We start from the raw sequence: 20,501 nt of genomic DNA, 5'->3' as shown, positions 1-20,501 counted from the left end.
TATCATCAGCTCCATTCCCACCCATGCTCCACCCTTCTAATTCATCCTTCAGGTCTTCATGTAAATTTAATCCTCCCCCCAGAGTTTTCCCTACCCCAATCTAGACTGTGTCTCCCTATGGTACATCTCTACAGCATTGCTTCCCTCATAGCACTGAGTTCTCTATTTTAATTGCTTATTGAGTTTGACCAGGACAGAGAGCTTATCTGCGTCACTTAGTATTATATACCCAGTTCTTAGGAGAGTGCCCGAAAAGGTAAAAAAACACTTCAGCTTTGCATGAATTACTTAGTGCAGGGGAAGAGTATTCAAATCTAAGCTCCATCACTTCCTGCCTCCTTGATTCAGGCAACTTAACTGGCTTTTTTCAGTCTTGGTTGCTTCAGCTGAAATAAGGATACGTGCTTATCAGGTCGACATGCAGATTAAGTGAGGTGATATATTTAAAATGTTTGGCCAGGAGCAAATGTCAGTATGCATTAATTTTCTTCTGTCCTCACTCTCACATAATATTTGGGATGACTTTCCAACTTTCAAGTACATCAGTCATCTTCAACGTAGTTTCTTCCACACTTCTTCAACATGCAAGTTCTGATTCTACTAAGTCAGAGTTTGGGTGGGAAAGGGGAGTAGGAATTTGTTTAACAAGCCCTCAGGTGATACTTTCATTAAAGTTTGAGAAGCACTGGTTTAGAGAAAAGAGGCTAAGTCTTCTTAAATTTTACTTTCAGCACCTAGTATGGTAACTTGCACATAGAAAGAGCTCCATTTTTATGAAATTAATTAATATAATCTGCCAGATAATTACTGCACATTAAGAGTTATTCATTTCTGCTGGGCACCGGTGGCTCACGTCTGTAATCCTAGCTACTTCAGGAGGCAGAGATCAGGAGAATCATGGTTTGAAGCCAGCCCAGCCAAATAGTTCAAGGGACTCCATTTTGAAAAAACCCTGCACAGAAAAGGGTGGTGGAGTGGTTCAAGGTGTAGGCCCTGAGTTCTAACCCCAGTACAGCAAAAAAAAAGTTATTTATTTCTTCTACAAAATTTATTGAATATCAATTATATCTAGGGGTGACGCTAGCTTCAACTAGGGAGGGGGAAGGTAGTTGTGTTAAAGTCTCTGCCCTCCAAGAGCTCAAGAGCTCAAGAGCTCTAAGTCTGTTTGGAGCAAGAATTTCCTAAATGAGGTATGCACACTCAAGTGGGTACACAAAGTGACCCATTAGGCTCCTGGAAGAAATTAGTACAACTTCTAATATAATTCCAGCACTCTGGAGGCTGAGGCAGGAGATTCTTGAGTTCAAGGCCAGCCTGGACTATATAGAAAAAAAAACCCAAAAACAAAATTGAAAGAAAAACCACAAACCAAACCAATTGACAATTTGTTTGTTTTTTATTTCATCTTTTCAAAATGTCCATTTAGTCAGTGTTTGATGATATACATAGGAAAGTACTGAATATGTTTATAATTTATAAATAAATAAAATACACAAATTCAGGAGTTATGCTCCCTAAAAGGTATCAAAATACTGGGAAATCATTGGTCTAGTAATCATGGCTTAGATCAGTGCTGCCTATAGAAAATTAGAAGCCACATATGAAATTTTAAGTTTTCTAGTAATCGAATTAAAAAGATAAAAGAAACAGGTAGAATTATTTTTATATACTTTATTTAATTCAACACATCCAAAAGATTGTAATTTTAACATGTAGTAAATATATAAAAAGATACACACATAAAGGATACCAAGTCTTTGAAATCTAGTGTGTATTGAATTAAAAGTTCAGTTTCAATTACCGCTGATGCTGAGACAAGAGGACTGAAAGGTAAAGGCCAGCTGGGCTACATGGTGACATTTAGGCCAGCCTAGGATACATAGTGAGATCCTGCCTCAAAAAAAGGAAGGAAGGAAGGAGAGAGAAAGAGGGAGAGAGAGAGAGAAGGAAGGAAGGAAGGAAGGAAGGAAGGAAGGAAGGAAGGAAGGAAGGAAGGAAGGAAGGAAGGAAGGAAAGAAAGAAAGAAAGAAAGAAAGAAAGAAAGAAAGAAAGAAAGAAAGAAAGAAAGAAAGATTTGAACCTGATGTGGTGGCACACAACTGTGATCCCAATACTCAACAGGAAGATTGCAAGTTCAAGGCCTCCTTGGACAACATGGTCTCAAAACACCATAAAAAAAAGTTGTTTCCTCAGTCACACTAGCCATATTTCAAATGCTCATTAACTGTGTGTGGCTCGTGGCTCCCATATTAGACAGCACATGGGTCTAGGTCATGGGTTCAAGTCCTTGTTGTCCCTTACTAGCTATGTGACTTTGGACAAGTTCCTTAACCAATCTTAGTATGAATGTCCTTGTCTGGGAAATGGAGAGGTTCCCTGACTTCTTCAACTGTGACCATTCAAAGAGACAATCTGTGGAAAGCACTTAACCTGGGCCTGCTGGCTCTGCATCAGCTGCCATAAGTGGGATGTTAGTATTACAATTCAAGGCCAAGCGTCAGATGAGAAATATGCTTTGGGCTCAGCTTATGTCCCTAGCATCCACATGGTGTGCCTGTTCCCTTAAACACCTCACCAGACAGTATAATTTCCAGCCCTTTCCATCCCATTCCATTTTCAGGAGCTGAGCATGATGAACTAGAAGTCGGAAGTGAGTCAGCAGGATAGCACTTAGAGCCTAAAAAAGCAAGCCGGACATCAGAATGCATAAGCAAGAATACAATGTGCAGGAAGTGGGAGGTGATCCTCCCTTTTTTCCAAGAACTAGCTCTCCCCAGGAGTTGTCTGCAGATTCTTTGTACAACTTGGGCCAGGCCCAGGGGGATGAAAAGATGGCAAAGGGAGCACCTCACATTTGACAGTGCTGGGTGCTCAACACAAGTCATCACATGTAATAAGTCACCAATACATCCCCTTCTACAAATAAAGAAATAGACTCAGAAGCCAAGGGAACTTATGGAAGCTCCCACAGCTAGTAGGTGACAGAGCTGGGACAGGCCAGCCCATTGTATCTTCCCTACCCAGTACCACAACTGGAGGGAATGACCAGGATGTGATGCTATGGTAATGGGGTAGAAGGAAGAACAGGCAGAAAATTCTTCCACTTTAAAGCCTAGCAACCAAGGGCATCCCTCACTTGGGTACATGATACCTTTTTAACACCTTTTATCCCAAATCCTCAGTGATGGGCAGGTAGGAACATCTTCAACCTTTTCAGTACATGCCCCTTTCTGGGTCATGCTTCCTTTGATCCAGGCTCCTCCCTGTTGCACACCCAGCTGTTCTTCTGCCTTCTCTTCTACCCAGTTCTACTCTTGGACTCTCAGGTCATTCATGAAGTCTTTCTCTGATAGAAGGCCCTCAGGATCTCCTGCTCCCCTGAAGCACTTAGACAGTCAATGTCTGTGACGTTGATTGGAAACATGATACTGTGGAATGTTTTCTAGCTGTGTGACCTTGGACACCTAATCCTTTAAAGTCTCAGTTTCCTGGTCTGTGTGATGGAGGGGCACTCACCTATTTTGAAGTAGAAGGTAATATTGAGATCATTAAATAAGTCATATGTTAATATGTAAAGCATCTATCACTGACCCAGAGTAGCCACTCAATATAGGGTTTTCCTTCCTTGCTTGTAGGCACTATTTACTTGTCATTTGTTCCCAAGTGTCTCCATTTCCAGGGCTGTTCCGTTTGTTTGGGGAGTTTGTTAGTGGAGGCTGAGATGCGATACTTAGATCTTAGTAAATTGTGAAATGCTTCTCCTCCTTCCCCTCATCTGTTTTCCTGAAGCTCTTCAGGCCCTATCAGGCGTGTGAAGTGCCAAAAGAAAGCTGGAGGCTTGATACAGAGGAGTGTGAGCGAGGTTGCAATCCTTTGAGGCATTTGGTAGTGCTGGAGGACAGAGGACATATCCAGGAACAGCCACTGGAAGGCCCGAGAAGAGAAGCCAGATGACTGAGTGTAGAGGGCAGCAGGGAGGGCATGGAGACAGGGAACAGGAACATAACACAGTATCAGGAGTCAATAGCAACTATGACAGAGACAACTAAGATAGAGCCTGGGACCAGGAGAGGTCAAACAAGTCCAAGTTCATGTGCTGCTTGGGCCTTCTTCCCTAACAGAGGGCCTCCACCCATCATAATTCAGCCCCTAAGTCCCAGGAGATTTCCCTTTGTTTATATCTGAGGACTTTAACTTCATCTTATCCTTCTCCATCTCCCAGCCCCTGTTCCAAACCCCAGAACCGAACCTTAGCCCTGACCATACCGTTGGCCATGTGAGTCAGGCAATGCCCCGCATTTTCTTTCTTCCCAAATGAATCAGTAATAAACATTTTATCTTAAAGTTAGTTTTAGCTGCTGGGTGCAGTGGCTCAAGCCTGTAATTCTAGCCACTTAGGAGATGGAGAGGAGGGTCACGGTTCGAGGCCAGCCTGAATAAAAAGTTCACAACACCCTCCCCTCAATCTCAACTAATGACTGGATACAGTGGAATGTGCCTGACACCCCAGCTACTGGGGAAATGTGAATAGGAGTACTGTGGTCAAAAATAACTAAAGCAAAAAGGGCTGGTGGAGTGGCAGAGCAGCTCCCAAAGTACAGCATCTGCCTAACAAACACAAGGACCTGAGTTCAACCCCCAGTACTGCCAAAAAAAAAAAAAATTTTTTTTGAAAAAATTGTCTTAAGCTGGGCTGTGAATGTAGTTTAGCAAAGAGTGCTTGCCTAGCAAGAGTGAGGCCCTGGGTTTGATCTCCAGCACAATAAAACAAAAATAATAATAAAACAAAAAACCAAAATCATTGTGCTTAACATTTGTAGGTGGCCTTGTACTTTGACCTTAGTCTTTTTCTTTGTTTGCTTTGTTTTGTGAGAATCTTGCTATATCGCTCAGGTTCGCTTCAAATGCTCTATTTTCCTGCCTCAGCCTCCCTAATGCTGGGATTACAGGTATGAACCACAACATCCAGCCTTAAGTCTTCAATAACAAGTAACAGTGCAACTCACATGTATCGGACATAGCAATAAAATGAGAGATGTTGGGCTGGGGATGAAGCTCAGTGGTAGAGCAATTGCTAGCACAAGCAAGGTCCTAGGTTTGATCTCCAGCATGGCAAACAAAACAAAAATGAGAGCTTTTTTATGGTGTTAAACAGGAAATTTAAGGACCCATTTTAATTTATTTTATTTTTAAGATTTTATTTTATTTATTTTTTTTTCTTTTATTATTCATATGTGCATACAAGGCTTGGGTCATTTCTCCCCCCTGCCCCCACCCCCTCCCTTACCACCCACTCCGCCCCCTCCCTCTCCCCCCCACCCCCTCAATACCCAGCAGAAACTATTTTGCCCTTATTTCTAATTTTGTTGTAGAGAGAGTATAAGCAATAATAGGAAGAAACAAGGGTTTTTGCTGGTTGAGATAAGGATAGCTATACAGGGCATTGACTCACATTAATTTCCTGCGCATGTGTGTTACCTTCTAGGTTAATTCTTCTTGATCTAACCTTTCCTCTAGTTCCTGGTCCCCTTTTCCTATTGGCCTCAGTTGCTTTAAGGTATCTGCTTTAGTTTCTCTGTGTTAAGGGCAACAAATGCTAGCTAGTTTTTTTAGGTTACTTACCTATCCTCACCCCTCCCTTGTGTGCTCTCGCTTTTATCATGTGCTCAAAGTCCAATCCCCTTGTTGTGTTTGCCCTTGATCTAATGTAAGGACCCATTTTTAGATTGGACTCCAAATATAAGATATTTTTTAGTCGGGCACCAGTGGCTCACGTCTGTAATCCTAACTACTCAGGAGGCAGAGGTTCGAAGCCAGCCTGGGCAAATAGTTCACAAAATCTTATCTAGAAAATACTCAACTAAAAGCAGGTCTGGTGGAGCAGCTCAAGTGGTATAGCACCTGCCTAGCAAATCCCAGTATTTTGAACTTGAGTTCAAATCCTAGTATTGCCAAAAAAAGAGATTTTTTTTTAATCAACAGAACAATAATGAGCTATGCACAAAGCTTCTGCCTATCCAATACACCAAGTTATAGAGCTCAGCTTCTAGGACAGAATAAAGGTGACCTCTCTGAATAGTCCTCAAAGACAGTAGTCCCAGGTTAAGGAGCTGCAGCCTTAAAATAGTCTAAGTAGTCAGCCATTGAAAAACAAAGAAAGAAAGGAAGGAAGGAAGGAAGGAAAAAGAAAGAAAGAAAGAAAGAAAAATCCCTGCTTGTAGCTGATACCATGATGTAAAAACTTCACCATGGTTGATTTTAAGCCGTCAGTAGAACATCACTGAATCCAGAGTTGCGAAGAGGTGCACACAATGACTAGCCAGAGCAGCTCAGCACACCAGGCCTGCCACCCCTCTCCCTTCACTTAATATTAAAAGTATGAGAGATGGACTCAGCATCAGGATTTTTTAAAGCCCCACTAAAATTCTAATGTCAGCCAAGATGGGTTCCATTGGGCTAAGGGGCCTCATAATAAAGTCCCAGAAGTAAGAAACAGACCACTTGATTACCTTCCAGTGACAGCTGGGTTGTAATCCTTTCCTCCTCCAATGGGCACATTTCTCCCCACACCCCTCCCAGCAAGCCTCCATGGGAAACTAAATCATCCAAAGAAGGTTGCTTGGTGGCCAATCTACTCTAGAGCACAGGGGTGGGAGTGGAAATGGGAGTACGGAAGTGAGGCTGGTGAGAGATGTAAGAGTCACAGTCATTGTGTTAATGTAATTGTCCAACTAGAAACTCCTGGAGTGCTGGAAACATGGACTTCCTGCTCCAGGACACTCCTCCAGGGTTGTCATTGTCCTTTTATTAAAACTATCTTTATTTAGGCAAGCACTTGATTTGCTTAATTCTTAGTCATTAAACCTTCAGCTCTGCGACTGCTCTTTAGTCATTTGGGGTAAAATGTACCTAAGGCTCCACAGGACAGAATGATGATTTCTTCTACAGATGGCTGGCCAGACACCACCTCTGGGTTCCCATAGCTCCTCTGCTTACTTCTGTCCTGGTCCTTGTCACATGACCTGCCAGATGTTTACTCATCTGTTGTTTTTGGTGCTCTGGGAGCTCCCAAGGGTGAGAACTGAACTCCTATTTGAAAGGTTCTGTGTCCCCAGTGCCCCAGCATTGGGTTTTTTGTTTGATTGGATTTTCAAGGTACTGGGGTTTGAATGCAGGGACTCATGCTTGCTAGGCAGGCACTCTGCCACTTGAGCCACTCTACCAGCCCTTTTTTGTGATGGTTTTTTTTTGAGATAGGGTCTCGAGAACTGTTGGGGCTGGTTTCAAACTGGATCCTCTTGACAGCTGTCTTTTGAGTAGTTAGGATTACAGGCGTGAGCCATCTGCACTCAAATCAGTATTCTTAAGCTGAGCTTTCCCATTGTATTATAAAATGTTTTAAACTTACTTCTTGTTTTTTGCTGGTGCTGGGGATCGAACCCAAGGCCTCACGTATGTATGCCGCCCATGTGCTCTTAAACTTACTTTTAAAAACACAAGTAATTCATGACTATATTCTTGCTTTTAAAATTTTTAAATTCACTATTTAAGCAAAACTTTAGGGTTGCTTAAGTGGCTCAAGTAGTAGAGCACCTGCTCAGCAAGACCTCGAGTTCAAACCCTGGCAAAAACAAAAACAATGTTCCCTTCACCCTCTCATCTAGTCCTACTCTACAGAAGTGACTGCTATTGCCAGTTAAATGTGCATCTCAGCTAGACCATTTCATGTGCATTACACACACACACTCCTACATATTTAGGAATATATTAAACATACACATGCACATTTAGGAGTGCATGGTTTTATTTTTTCTGTTTATAAAATACATGCTCCTATATCATACATATAGTTCTATAAAATGCTTGTTCGCTTAACAATATCTTATGGTGCTCTTTTCAAAATAATCCATTGATTGATCTACTCTGTTTCTTTCTTTCTTTCTTTTTTTTGGCAGTAGTAGGGTTTGAACTCAGGGCCTCATGCTTGCTAGGCAGGCTCTCTACAACTTGAGTCACTCTGTCAGGCATTTTTGAGATAGGGTCTCACAAACTATCTGCTTGGGCTGGCCTCGATCCAAGATTCTCCTGATCTCTGCCATTCCAGTAGCTAGGATTACAGGCATGGGCCACTGGCGCCTGGTGATCTACTCTGCTTCAAAATGCTAAACTCAAATTCCAGCACTGGGGAGGCTGAGGCAGGAGAATCATGATTTTGAAGCCAGCCAGGCTACATAGTGAGACCCTATCTCAAACAAAACAAAAACCTAAACAAACAAAAAAAACTAATTCAATTACATAGGAAATGCTCCCAGAAAATACTGGTAGGAGAATAGGGAAGTGAGACCAACAAGGAAAAGGAGCCAATAAAAGGTATTTCATCAAGCAAATCATCACTGTAGGCACCTGAGCTCGAGTCCAAGGGGAACTCTGGGAGCCAACTCACTGCTGATTGTAGAACCCTTCTGTGGAAGAGGGCTGGCAGATTTCTTTCCCCATCAATTCCTAACCACCATTGATTGAGGATGGCTTCACAAGAGAATTCACACCCCAGTACTTGTGACCTACTATGTGCCTGGGTGTGTTTGGGGTCGGGGGGAGGGGAATGTCTGGTGGCCAGGAAAATGCCTTCAGTTAAGGAGCTGCAGGTGCTAGCAGTTGGAGGTCTATCTGCTTATGTAACATGATAAGTCCTGACATTAGTGAGATGCTGAAAATTTGTTAGAGAACGTGTGCCGTATTTCATTAAAACATATTCCTTTTAAGTTGCTGATGTCTTCTAGCTTTTACAAACAAATCTTCAACAAGCGTTCCTACCCATTCATGCCTTCTCATGCGTACGCACAAATATTTCTTTGCCAGGAAGTGGATCCATCCATTGCACAATATCCCTGCAAGTATTTTTTGTTCTAATTGCTTAGGTTTCACCATCCTAAAAGATATTTAGGACTGTAGGTCTTGGATCTCTTTTCTCTAGTAATATTATATGGAGTACATGGTTTTAGGGTCAAATAGTCTTAAAATCTGATTTACAACCATGTGACCTTGTTCAAGTTCTTTATCTTTCATCTCAATTTCTTCACTTATAAAATAAGAGTCACTATTTTTCAAAGTAATTCACTTGTTCATGTCTGACATATGGTAGAAATTCAAAAACCAATATTACCTCACTCCATCCTTTGCCTTCTCTTAGTAAGATAGCTTTTGACTTCATAATGGCAAGTTCACAAAAGGGTTTTTTAATGGGTACGGTCACATATGAGGGGAGCTCAGGATGTTACCTGTGGATGGCCACTTCTCCATGGGTTGCAGTGACATGCAACATTCAGTCAGACGCTTGCCTCTGCTGACCGGTGATCCCATAGTCATTCCCATGCTAACACTTCCTGGGGTTAATATGTTGTCCCAACTACCACATCAACAAAAGCCCTGTTCCAAAAATACCTATCACGTTCACTGCTTTCAATAGTATATCCAAAAAGAACGATTCGCACGTCTTGGCTCCAACTCATGTGTAAAGATTCTTTATTGTTAGTCCATACACGTGTCTTCTTAGGCCTGGAATTCTCCAGTTCTGAACACAGCAGGAGTCAAGGATATAAGGCCGAGGATATCGTGTAAAATGATGTTAGAATTCCCAGAGCAGTGATTCCAAATGCCAGCCCCAGAGCAAGTGTCTGATGAGCTGTTTCTCACAGATTCCAAGGAATAAGAAATATAAGGATGATTTATAAGAGATATTTTTCCTCTTGTAAGAGAATGTATCACTTCTGCCTTTTAGGTGAGAAATGTTCCTACATGTTTTACGATAATGATTATTTACTCCCCTTCCTTGATATAATGAGTTAGCAAACTTGTCTTAAACCATCATTTTTTTTAAAGTTATTAGTCTGAGAACTGGCCAGTGGGCCTCAGGATGCCTGGATTCACACTGAGGTAACAGAGGACTAGGGACATTATTACTTAGGGCAACTATGGGGCTGGTGGAGTGGCTCAAGTGGTAGAGGGCTTGCCTAGCAGCCATGTGGCCCTGAGTTCAAACCCCAGTGCCACCCCATGCCCACCCCCCCCTGAAAAAAATCAAGGGCTACTACGGGCGTTGGCAACTATGGGCATTGTCATGGAGCGTTGGCTTCCATGACAGAGGACTCTAAAAGACTGGGTACAGAGGACCTGCTCTGCTTTAGTGGATTGAGATTGGTCTTACCTGGCCTGAAAAAAGTATTCTTATCAGTCCTGTAGTTCTGAAGGTGGGGAAGATTTGGACAAGTTGAAAAAAACAGAGAGTTGGATAAATAGCAGAATGGAGAGCCCACCTCAACAAGCTAATTATTTGGGGGGAATCTCAGGTTTGTGGGGAAACCCAGTGTAAGGCAGAGATGGAGTCATGAGTGAGCAGAAGCGCAGCCATCTTGACTGAGGCGTTGGCCTCATAAGTCTTCACGTTCATTGCTACTAAGTAGAAAGGCTCACCGTGCCTTGCTTCTCTGAAACATTTGCTTGCAGAGAGAATGCTAATGGATAGGAGAGTGCCATGCAAACTACAGTCTGCCAGACAGATTTAAGAAAGGCTCCCTTTTACTTTGTTGTCCATTGAAAAGGCAATATTTCTAGACACATGACAGTGCTCCAGGCAATCCCCTCTCTGAGAACTGATGATGGAAATGTACATGGCCTGTAGGCTAAATGCTGTCAGAACATGTCATCACCAAATAAATCCAGACAATCCTATTTTTAAAGTCATGTTCCTAAGCTTAGTAACTAGGCAGAGAGGCTCAGTAATGGTGTGATGCAGAATGCAGTGGGGTCAAAGGTTCACAAAAGAACAGCCTGGGGCTGTGTCAGCCACTTGTGCCTCCAAATTCCAGGTAAATGTCTCACACTATATTTGGAGTGCATGATGGGCTGATGTAAATTCAGAAGACAGTTCATCTGAAGACCTACCAAATTTTTCAACTAACAATAAACGATTTTCATTGCCCAAAGGTCCATGTTGTTAGAACATATTCAAATCATAGTCAGTTGTATAATAATAATATTGATTATGTATTGAGTGTCACCTACACAGGGAGACTATTTTAAGTGCTTTAATATATTATGTCATTTAACCCTCCCAGCAACCCTAAGAGGAAGATACTATCATTGTTTTATTTTTAAGATGAAGAAACTGAGGCATAAAAAACTAAGTACATTACTCAAGGTCATGTTTTAATAAGTTCAAATTCAGAGATTGAGTTTGAACCATGCAGGTTCGCTTCAAGTTTAACCTGTGCTGGGCCTCTGCATTATTAAATACACACTCTATTCCAAGGTCTGGAGTAGTAAATGACAAGAATAAATAAAACTGCCAGGCTGCAGGGGTTCATGTCTATAATCATAGCTCCTTGGGAGGCCGAGATCAGGAGGATCATGGTTTGAAGCCCACATGGACAAGCAGTTTTCGAGACCCCCGTCTCCAAAATAACCAGAACAAAACGGACTGGAGATGTGGCTCAAGTGGTGGAGCACCTGCTTCACAAGCACAAAGCCCTGAGTTCAAACCCCAGTCCCACCAAAAAAAAAAAAAAAAAAAAGAATAAAACCAACTCTGTGCCTCAAAAACAGTTAGGGCTGATAGTGTTGCTCAGTGGTAGAACACATGCATAGCATACATGAGACCTTGTGTTCAAACCCCAGCACAAAAACCAAACAAACAAACAAATGAAAAAGCATTCAGTCTAGTGGGGAAGAGGGAGACAACGATCTCCCTCTTGATCGTAACAACGATCAATGCAGTGAGGACTGACATAGGCAGGCTTATCTCTCATTTATTGCCATCTAGCAGACTGTGTAGTCACTTGTTGATTTTTTAAAATTCTGCCTTCCTCTACTAAAACTAGAAAGTCCATGAGGGTAAGGTCTTTGTTGACTACATATTCCAGTATCCAGAAGAGACTCTGGGAAGTAAGTACCTGCAGAAGCCACCCTCAAGGAATCAGAGTGGAAGTTAAATACTAATAAAGGCAAAATGTCACCCAATACCCCAGATATCTTCCTTGGTAATCTGGACTGGTAAAATCTCATGGAAGGATTGCAAAGCTCCAGGGAGGAGAGAGGACACCACCTTGAACTTAGGCAGTGAGGTCACCCTGTAAGGGTCCCATCCATTCCCCACCTCAGCCCCTCTGGCTGTAGAAGCAGGTCTTCTCTTCCACAAACCCTTCCATATATCTGATCCCTTCCTACAGGACCTTCCCCCATGCCCTCTTACCCTCACCACTTCTCTGCTTGACTGTTTCAGGTTTTTATTTGTTTGTTTGACTTGGATTTTTTGGCGGTACTGGGGTTTGAACTCATGAGCTTACTCTACCATTTGAGCTGTACACCCATCTCTTTTATGCTTTATTTTTTGGTTAGGGTCTCGCATTTTTGCCTGGGACCAGACTTGGACCTCTATCCTCCTATCTATGCCTCTTTAGCAGGAATTACAGGTGTGAACCATCATATCCAGCTTTTTTTTCCTGGACTGACTTTGAACCAAGATTCTCTTGATCTCTGCCTCCCAAATAGCTGGGATTACAGTTGTGAACCTCCTGGCCTGGCCCACCACCTCAATTTTATCCTTTAAGACTTAGATCAGCTGCAATTCTTCATTGAGATGCCACACACCTGTGCTCCCATAATACTCTTCACTAGTGCTAAAAGCACTGTTTTACTTGTCTCTGGCCCTACATCAAAGGCTTCTCGAGATCAGAGGCCACATCTTATTTAACCTGTATTTCAAAAACCAAACACTATAACTGGCATAAGAATAACACCCATGAATGTTTCTAATGCCCAAACAAATTATCACTGCACATGCATGTCTCTATATCTCTCTGAACACACATGCATTCATATGCATGCACACACACACACGCAGAGACACACACACACACCCTCAAGGTAGTGATTATATCCTCTAATTCCAGGACCCCTTTTACTAAGCCTATAAAAGTGCTCCATATAGAAATTGTTTGATTAATTTTAAGTAAATATAGCCGTGAACGTTTAAAGGCTAATACCGAGGGAGTACTTGTGCTACCAAGTAGGAATGCACGTTGCAAAGCTATCAAAGGTACCAAGCAAAATAGTGTGCAAGAATAAACAGGTAAATTAATAAGCCGCAACAGAAAACCCATAACAAATAAAACTACGTCTAAGTATTATTTCATGAAGGTGACATCTCCAATCAATTAGGAAATGGTGGATCATTTGGAAAATGCTGGGACAAATTCTTTAAAGATCTGAGCTAAAAAGACAACTGAAGTTCCTTTATTACAACATATACCAAGATATTTGAAAATGAATTGGACAATAACTCATGTTATTGTTTCCTATGTACCAGACTTGACGCTAAGCATTAACTAAGGCTGGTACTCTCAGTTTTATTTTTATTTTCAGATAAGGAACTGAGGCTCAAAAAATTTAAGTTGACTAAGTTCTTAGTTAACAAGTCAGGGGAGCTGGTGGGGTCGTTCAAGTGAATAGCAAGTGTGAAGCCCTGAGTTCAAACACCAGTGTCACAAAAAAAAAAAAAAAGAAAAAGTCCGGATAGCTGATATTCAAATCCAGGGTGAACTACTCCTACAGCTTTTACTCTGTGTACATGCATATGCATGTGTTATTTGTCTTTGAACTCATTCAGTTTTTTAATTGACAAATCATAATTGGGGTATGATGTGACATTTGGATTTATGTATGACGTGTGAAAGGATTACATCAAGCTCAGTGTCTTGTACCTCATGTACTTGACATCTTTTTGTGGCAAGAACTTTTAAAACTTGATCTCTTAGCAACTTGGAAATATATAATCCATTCTTATTAGTTATAGTCACCACACTGTGCAATAGATATCAAAAACTTATTCCTCCTAACTGAAAATGTGCACCTTACAGCTTTTACTCTTAACCACTGTACTATGATGTTTCTCATTAAGCATTGAACTCAAACCACAGGAGGATTATCAGTAAAAGAAAATATTTGGGGTGGGGAAGACATTTTAAGACATAAAACAAAGGCAGAAATGTTACATGAAGGGCTGGGACCTGTGGCTCACACCTGTAATCCCAGCTACTCAGAAGGCAGAGATGAGGAAGATTGAGGTTAAAGAACAGTCTGCACAAAAAAAGCCTCAAAAAAAAAAAAACTGGTTATGGTGGGGCACATCTATAATCCCAACTACTCAGAAGGTGCAGTAGAAGGATTGAAGTCCAAGAATGGCCTTGGGCAAAAATAGAGACCCTACCTAAAAAATAAACTAAAGCAAAAAAGGCTGAGGGTATAGCTCAAAGGGTAGAGCATCTGCCTAGCAAGCATGAGGTCCTGAATAGCTCAAAGGGTAGAGCATCTGCCTAGCAAGCATGAGGTCCTGAGTTCAAACCTCAAAACTACCAAACAAAAAAAAAAAGAAAAAGAAAAAGAAACTGTAAGTGAAGCAGTTGCTAGATTTGACTGCATACATATTTTGAAATTACATGATAAGTAAAAGAAAATTAACACTAAAAACATTTATACTTATATGAAAAGTTACTGGTATTAATTTTTGAGGCAATTTTTACAAGAAACATGCAAAAATCCAATAGAAAAAAAAATGGGCAAAGAACACAAATGAAGATATTTGCATAGCCAACAAAATTCAACCTGAAAGTTAACTGATTAGTAGTAATCAAAAAATGCACATTTAAGGCTGCAGGTATGGCTCAAGTGGTAGAGTGCTTGCCTAACAAGCACAAGGGATGAGTTCAAAACTAAGCCATGCCCAAAAAATGCACATTTGAATGATACTGAAATTTTATTTTTCCATATCAGATAAGTCAAATGAAAAGTATTGCTAAAATCCAGTGTTGATCTGTTATAGGGAAATGGTCAACTCATGTTACTGCTGTTAGGGTTGTAAATTCCACTAACCATTCTGGAGCAAATTCTGGATCATTGTTTTGTTAATATATCTTAAAAGCATTAAAATATCCTTTGATCCCCAAATTCCATATTGTAATAAAATAGTCGTTACTGCTGTTAGGGTTGTAAATTCCACTAACCATTCTGGAGCAAATTCTGGATCATTGTTTTGTTAATATATCTTAAAAGCATTAAAATATCCTTTGATCCCCAAATTCCATATTGTAATAAAATAGTCAAGAGATAGCAACAAAGATGAATGTTCACTGTAGTATTCGTTGTAAAAATAAAGTTAGCTGGAGGTGGTGGCTCATGCCTAAAATCGTAGTTATTCATTCATATTTAGCCCTGCTAAAAAGTTCATGAGACCCCATCTCAACCAATAAGCAGGGTGTGGGAATACTCACCTATCATCCCAGCTAGGTGGGAAGCATAAGTAGGAAGATCACAGTCCAGGCTGGCCCTGGCATAAATGAGAGACCCTACTCAAAAATAATTAGTGCAAAAGGGGCTGAGGGAGTGGCTCAAGTGGTAGAGCACCTCCCTGGAAGCACAAGACCTTGGGTTCAAACCCCAGTACTGCAAAAAAAAAAAAAAGAGGGAGAGAGAAAAGTTAGAGCAAAGAAAATGTCTAATAATAGGTGATTGATTATGTAAATTATGGAGTAACTCCTACCACAAGAACAAGCAGCCTGCAAGAGACACCACAGAGAAGTAGATTTTAAACTCTGTCCCAAGGATTCCATGGAAACTCCCCAGGGCCCTGTTGGAAGGAAGCCTACGGATGGAGCTTCAGCCTCCACCACCATGTCAACCAGAATAGCTCTCTTCTAGTCTGTTCTATATTTTTGGGTTCTGAGTCAGAATCCATTAATAATGGTGGTGGAATTCCATTAATATTGAAAAAACTGCTGTTATGGAGAAATATATCTGAAGTCATACTGACCTTTAGATAAGTTGCTCGATTTCATTGGGCCCCAGTTTCCTGGTCTACAAAAATGAAGAAAACAGTGAAGGTCTTTGCTAGTGAGAATTCTAGGAGGCTGAACTTCCACTCCAGGATCCAGTGACTAAGTTTGGTTCACACACATGTCTGCTCTTCCCACCACCAAAAAACAAAACAAAACAACCCCAAGGTTTCTTCTTGCACACAGCTGCACAGCAAATTCCCCTCAGAGCTGTGGTAGAGCCCAGGGGCCCAGTGCTTTGCAGGGGTCAATGACATCTTGGATGTGCAGTGTAAGGGATGGCTAGATAGGTAGGGAGGCAACAAAGATAAACCCAGCCAGGGGGCCTGAGTGGGGATGACATTGCTGCACTGGCTCTAATTGCTGCATCCTTTTTACTTTATAATAAATTTAGATTTATAAAAACTTACAAAGGCAGTATAGAGTTCCCATGTAGCCCTCATTCAGTTTCGCAGTTCAAAGCCAGCCCTGACAAATAGTTTGCGAGACCCTATCTCGAAAATACCCAATACAAAAAAGAAATGTGGTTCAAGTGGTAGAACACCTGCCTAGCAACCATGAGACCCAGTACTGCAAAACAAACAAAGAAACAAACAAGGAGTGGGAGAAAAAGTCAATATGTGTTGATTCATGAACCAGTTTACCTGAATAATGTTCTAGATTTTCAGAGGCTTGGCCTCAGGCTAGGGAACTTTCACACCAGCTGCAGGTTTTTTTTTCTGTTCTTTTCTTTGTTTTTTTGTGGTGCTGGAGAGTGAACCGAGAACGTCACGTGTACTAAACCAATGCCAAGTGCAGTTTAATGTCCACTTCATTCCCCTTCTCCAGGGATCCTGGAATACAGGATTTGCCACTCAACAGAAAAACATGAGAGTTTCTTGATCAAACTACCATAAATGGCTTTCATCCTTCCTCTGTCCTTTCTTGCTCCCTCCCATACTCTTTTCTTTTTTCTTCTTTCTTTTCTACCTCTCTTCCCTCCTCTCAATTCATTGTTTTGGGGCTGCCTCATCCCAAAAGAGCCTTGTTGAAAATCATCAACTCTCAGCAGCTAAGCCCAGATCCTCTATTTTGTATTTCACCCCTATTAATATAAATAGAGTAGGGCTCAGTAAATGTTTATTGCCTGGTGGATTTTTTTTTTTTTTTTTACTTAAAGTACTCATTTGCTCAATTGCAAGTCTCCAAGGCTACATTTATGCTGGCACAGTTAGCATCTTTTTTTAATGACATTGATATATATTCACTTAAATAAATGAATGTGCCCATCTCAACTGTTCCTTTTGGCTACATGGATAAGATTTTATTTCAAAGCAGGTGACCTTAATACTGAAAAAATTAAGCAGTGTTTCAGGCGTATGGAAACACTTGTGAACATTAGATGAGATGATGGAGATAATTTCATACAATGCCTGACACACAGTTAACATTCAATAAATATGAGCTATATTGTTAAGAAATATCAGGTCTACATTTTTCTTTCTTGGCATTTATTATTATATCATTGTGCCAGAGATTGCATGGATAGAAATGCAAAGTAAGAGTAAAGAGACAGGGTTAGAGACATTTTTATCAAGTTTTGAATATAAGAACCTCATTTTTTTTGAGACAGGATCTTGATATGTATCTTAGGCTGCCTTGAACTTTCTATGTAACCCAAGCTGGCATTGAACTCATGATCCTCTTGCCTCTGCCTCCCAAGTGCTGGGATTATAGACATGTACTACCTCACCTGGCATAGAACCTCACTTACTGCAAAAGAAAAAGTGCTAGAGAGGTAGTAATAAGTAAAGAACCAGAATGTGTATCTGAAGGTCATGTTAAAAGTTAAGTACATAGGAAAGACCAGATGGGCCTGGTTTTGCATTTTGATTTATTTACCTCAAAATATTTAATGATAATCTACAGAGTGTCAAGCATTGAGATGGGTGTTGGGGGTACAACAGTGTAGAAAACAGATGTGGTTCTTATTGTCTGCTGGGGGAAAACAAATGAATATATAATTACAAGTTGTGATAAACACTATCCATGTCAAACAAGCAACTCAAACTCAAGTTATCAGAATTGAATTCTTTGTTTTTCCCTTGTACCTTGTCCAACTTTCTCCATCTCAGCAAATGGCACCAGTTACCTAGGTCAAATATTCACCAGGTACTTAGGTCAAAAACCTTGAAGTGGTCCTTGATCAAACTATTTCTTATATCCCAGCCAAGATTGTATTTTGGCCCAGCCTTCAAAAAGTATCCTTTATCCAACCTCCCCTTGTCAATCTCAAGACAACTCTACTATCCAAGCCACCATGGTCTCTTACCAAGAATATTCAATGCATTTCACTGCTTCCACACTTTCTTCTGAAAAGTCGATTCTACACACACCAATCAGAATGGCCCTTTTAGGATACCCCAGGAATAAATTTATCCCAAGGAGGTGAAAGATTCATATACATAAAAAAATGCTGAGAATTTCAAGGAACACCCATATAAATGGAAAAATGTCATGGATTAGAGACTTAATATTTACTCAAGATAGCAATATACCCCAAGTAATTTATACATTCAATGTAATCTTTTGCAGAAATGGAGAATTTGTCCTCAGATTCATAGGGAATTACATGGAGCCCCAAAATGCCAAATGTAACTGAAAAAGAACAAAGTTGAAAGACTCACACGTCCTGATTTAAAAACTTAGTACAAAGACACAGTAACCAAAAAAGTGTGTTATTTGGGTTGGCAGAGTGATTTAAGTGGTAGAGTGCCTGCCTAGCAAGCATGAGGCACTGAGTTCAACCCCAGTACTGTCAAAAAAAAAAAAAGTGTGTTATTAGCACAAGGATAGATAGACATACAGACCAATGGAAGTTATTCGAGAGCCCAGAAATAAATCCATCCATTCATGGCCAGTTGATTTTTGATATGGTGGCTAACTCCATCTGATGGAGAAAGAATAGTCTTTTGCACATGCATATAAAAAAATGGAGTTGGACCTCTACTTCATACTGCAAACAAAAATTAACTGAAATGGGTCAATGATCTAAAATATGAGAGCTAAAGCCATACAAATATTAGAAGAAAACAAGGGTGAATCTTTGTGATCTTGAATTTGGCAATGGATTCTTAGATATGAAGAGTATGAGCATTAAAACAAAAATAGATAAATTGAACTTCACCAAAATTAAAAACTTCTGTATCAAAAGACATTGAAGAAAGTGAAAAGACAATGTACAGAATGGTTGAAAATATTTGTAAATTATTTATCTGGTAAGGATCCACTATCCAGAATCTATAAAGAACTATTACAACTCAATAACAACAATAGAACTCAACTGAAAAATAGGCAAAAGACTTGAACAGACAATTCTCCAAAGAAGACAAGCAGGACTATCAAGCACCTGAAAAGATGCTCAATGCCATTAGTCATTAAAGAAATGCAAATCAAACCTGCAAGGTACCACCTCACACCTATTATAATGGCTCAAGTGGTAGAGTGAATGCTAGACAGCCTAGAATGACTGTCATAGAAAAAAAAAAAAGAAAGGAGTATTTTCAAGTGTTGACAAGGATGCGAAGAAAATAGAACCTTTTTGTATTGCTGGTAGGAAGGTAAAAATGGCTCAGCTACTGTGGAAAATAATTTGGTACTTCCTCAAAACATTAAACAGAATTATCTTATGACTCAACAATGTCACTCCTAGGAATAAATCCAAAAGAACTAAAAATTGGTACTCACACAAATACATGCATATGTATTTGGCCATTTGCAACAGCCAAGGGGTGGAAACAGCTCAAACGTCTATCAATAGAAGAATGGATAAGCAGGTTGCTATAAATACATACAATGGAATATTATTCAGTGATAAAAAAGGAATGAAGTATTGATATATGCTATACAATGTGGATGAACCTAGGAAACATTACGGTAAATGAAAGGAGTCAGACGAAAAGGTTGCATATTTTCTGATTCCATTATATAAAATATTCAAAATAGGTAAATTCATAGAGACAGGATGAAGACTGATAGTTGCCAGGGGCTGAAGGAAGGGGAGAATAGGGAGCAGTAGCTTAATGGGTAGGGATTCTCCTTTTGGGGTGATGAAAATGCTTTGGAAGTAGAGGTAGTAGTTTCATAGCTTTCAGAATGTCATTCACATGGAATTGTTCACTTTAAAGTGGTTAATTTTAGCCAGATGTGGAGGTGCACACCTATAATCCCAGCACTGAGGAGGCTGAGGTAAGAGTTTCACAGGTTTGAGGCCAGCCTGGGCTACACAGTGAGACCCTGTCTCAAAACAACAACAACAACAACAAAATGCTTAATCTAAAAAAGAAGTCATGGGCTGGGACGTAGCTCAGTGGTATAGCACTTGCCTAGCATGCGTGAGGCCCTGAGTTTGATCCCCAACACCAAAAAAGAAAAGTCAAAAAGATTAATAAAAAAGAAGTCACAGTATGTTATTTTAATGATTGAAGATGAGGTAAAAGAGTGAGCTTGGCCATATCAGACAGGGCCTCGGGGTTGAACTGATGCCTAATAACGATCAGTCAAAAGTTAGCTACCATGAGATTTCACTGTCTTCAGGATCGGAAGTACAGACCAGCACTTTCTGTATAAGAGGAGTCA

The sequence above is a fragment of the Castor canadensis genome, chromosome 11 (assembly GCF_047511655.1).
Source record: "Castor canadensis chromosome 11, mCasCan1.hap1v2, whole genome shotgun sequence".
Lineage (NCBI taxonomy): Eukaryota > Metazoa > Chordata > Mammalia > Rodentia > Castoridae > Castor > Castor canadensis.
The sequence above is the reverse complement of the archived record's forward strand: the minus strand, read 5'-3'. Positions refer to the sequence as shown.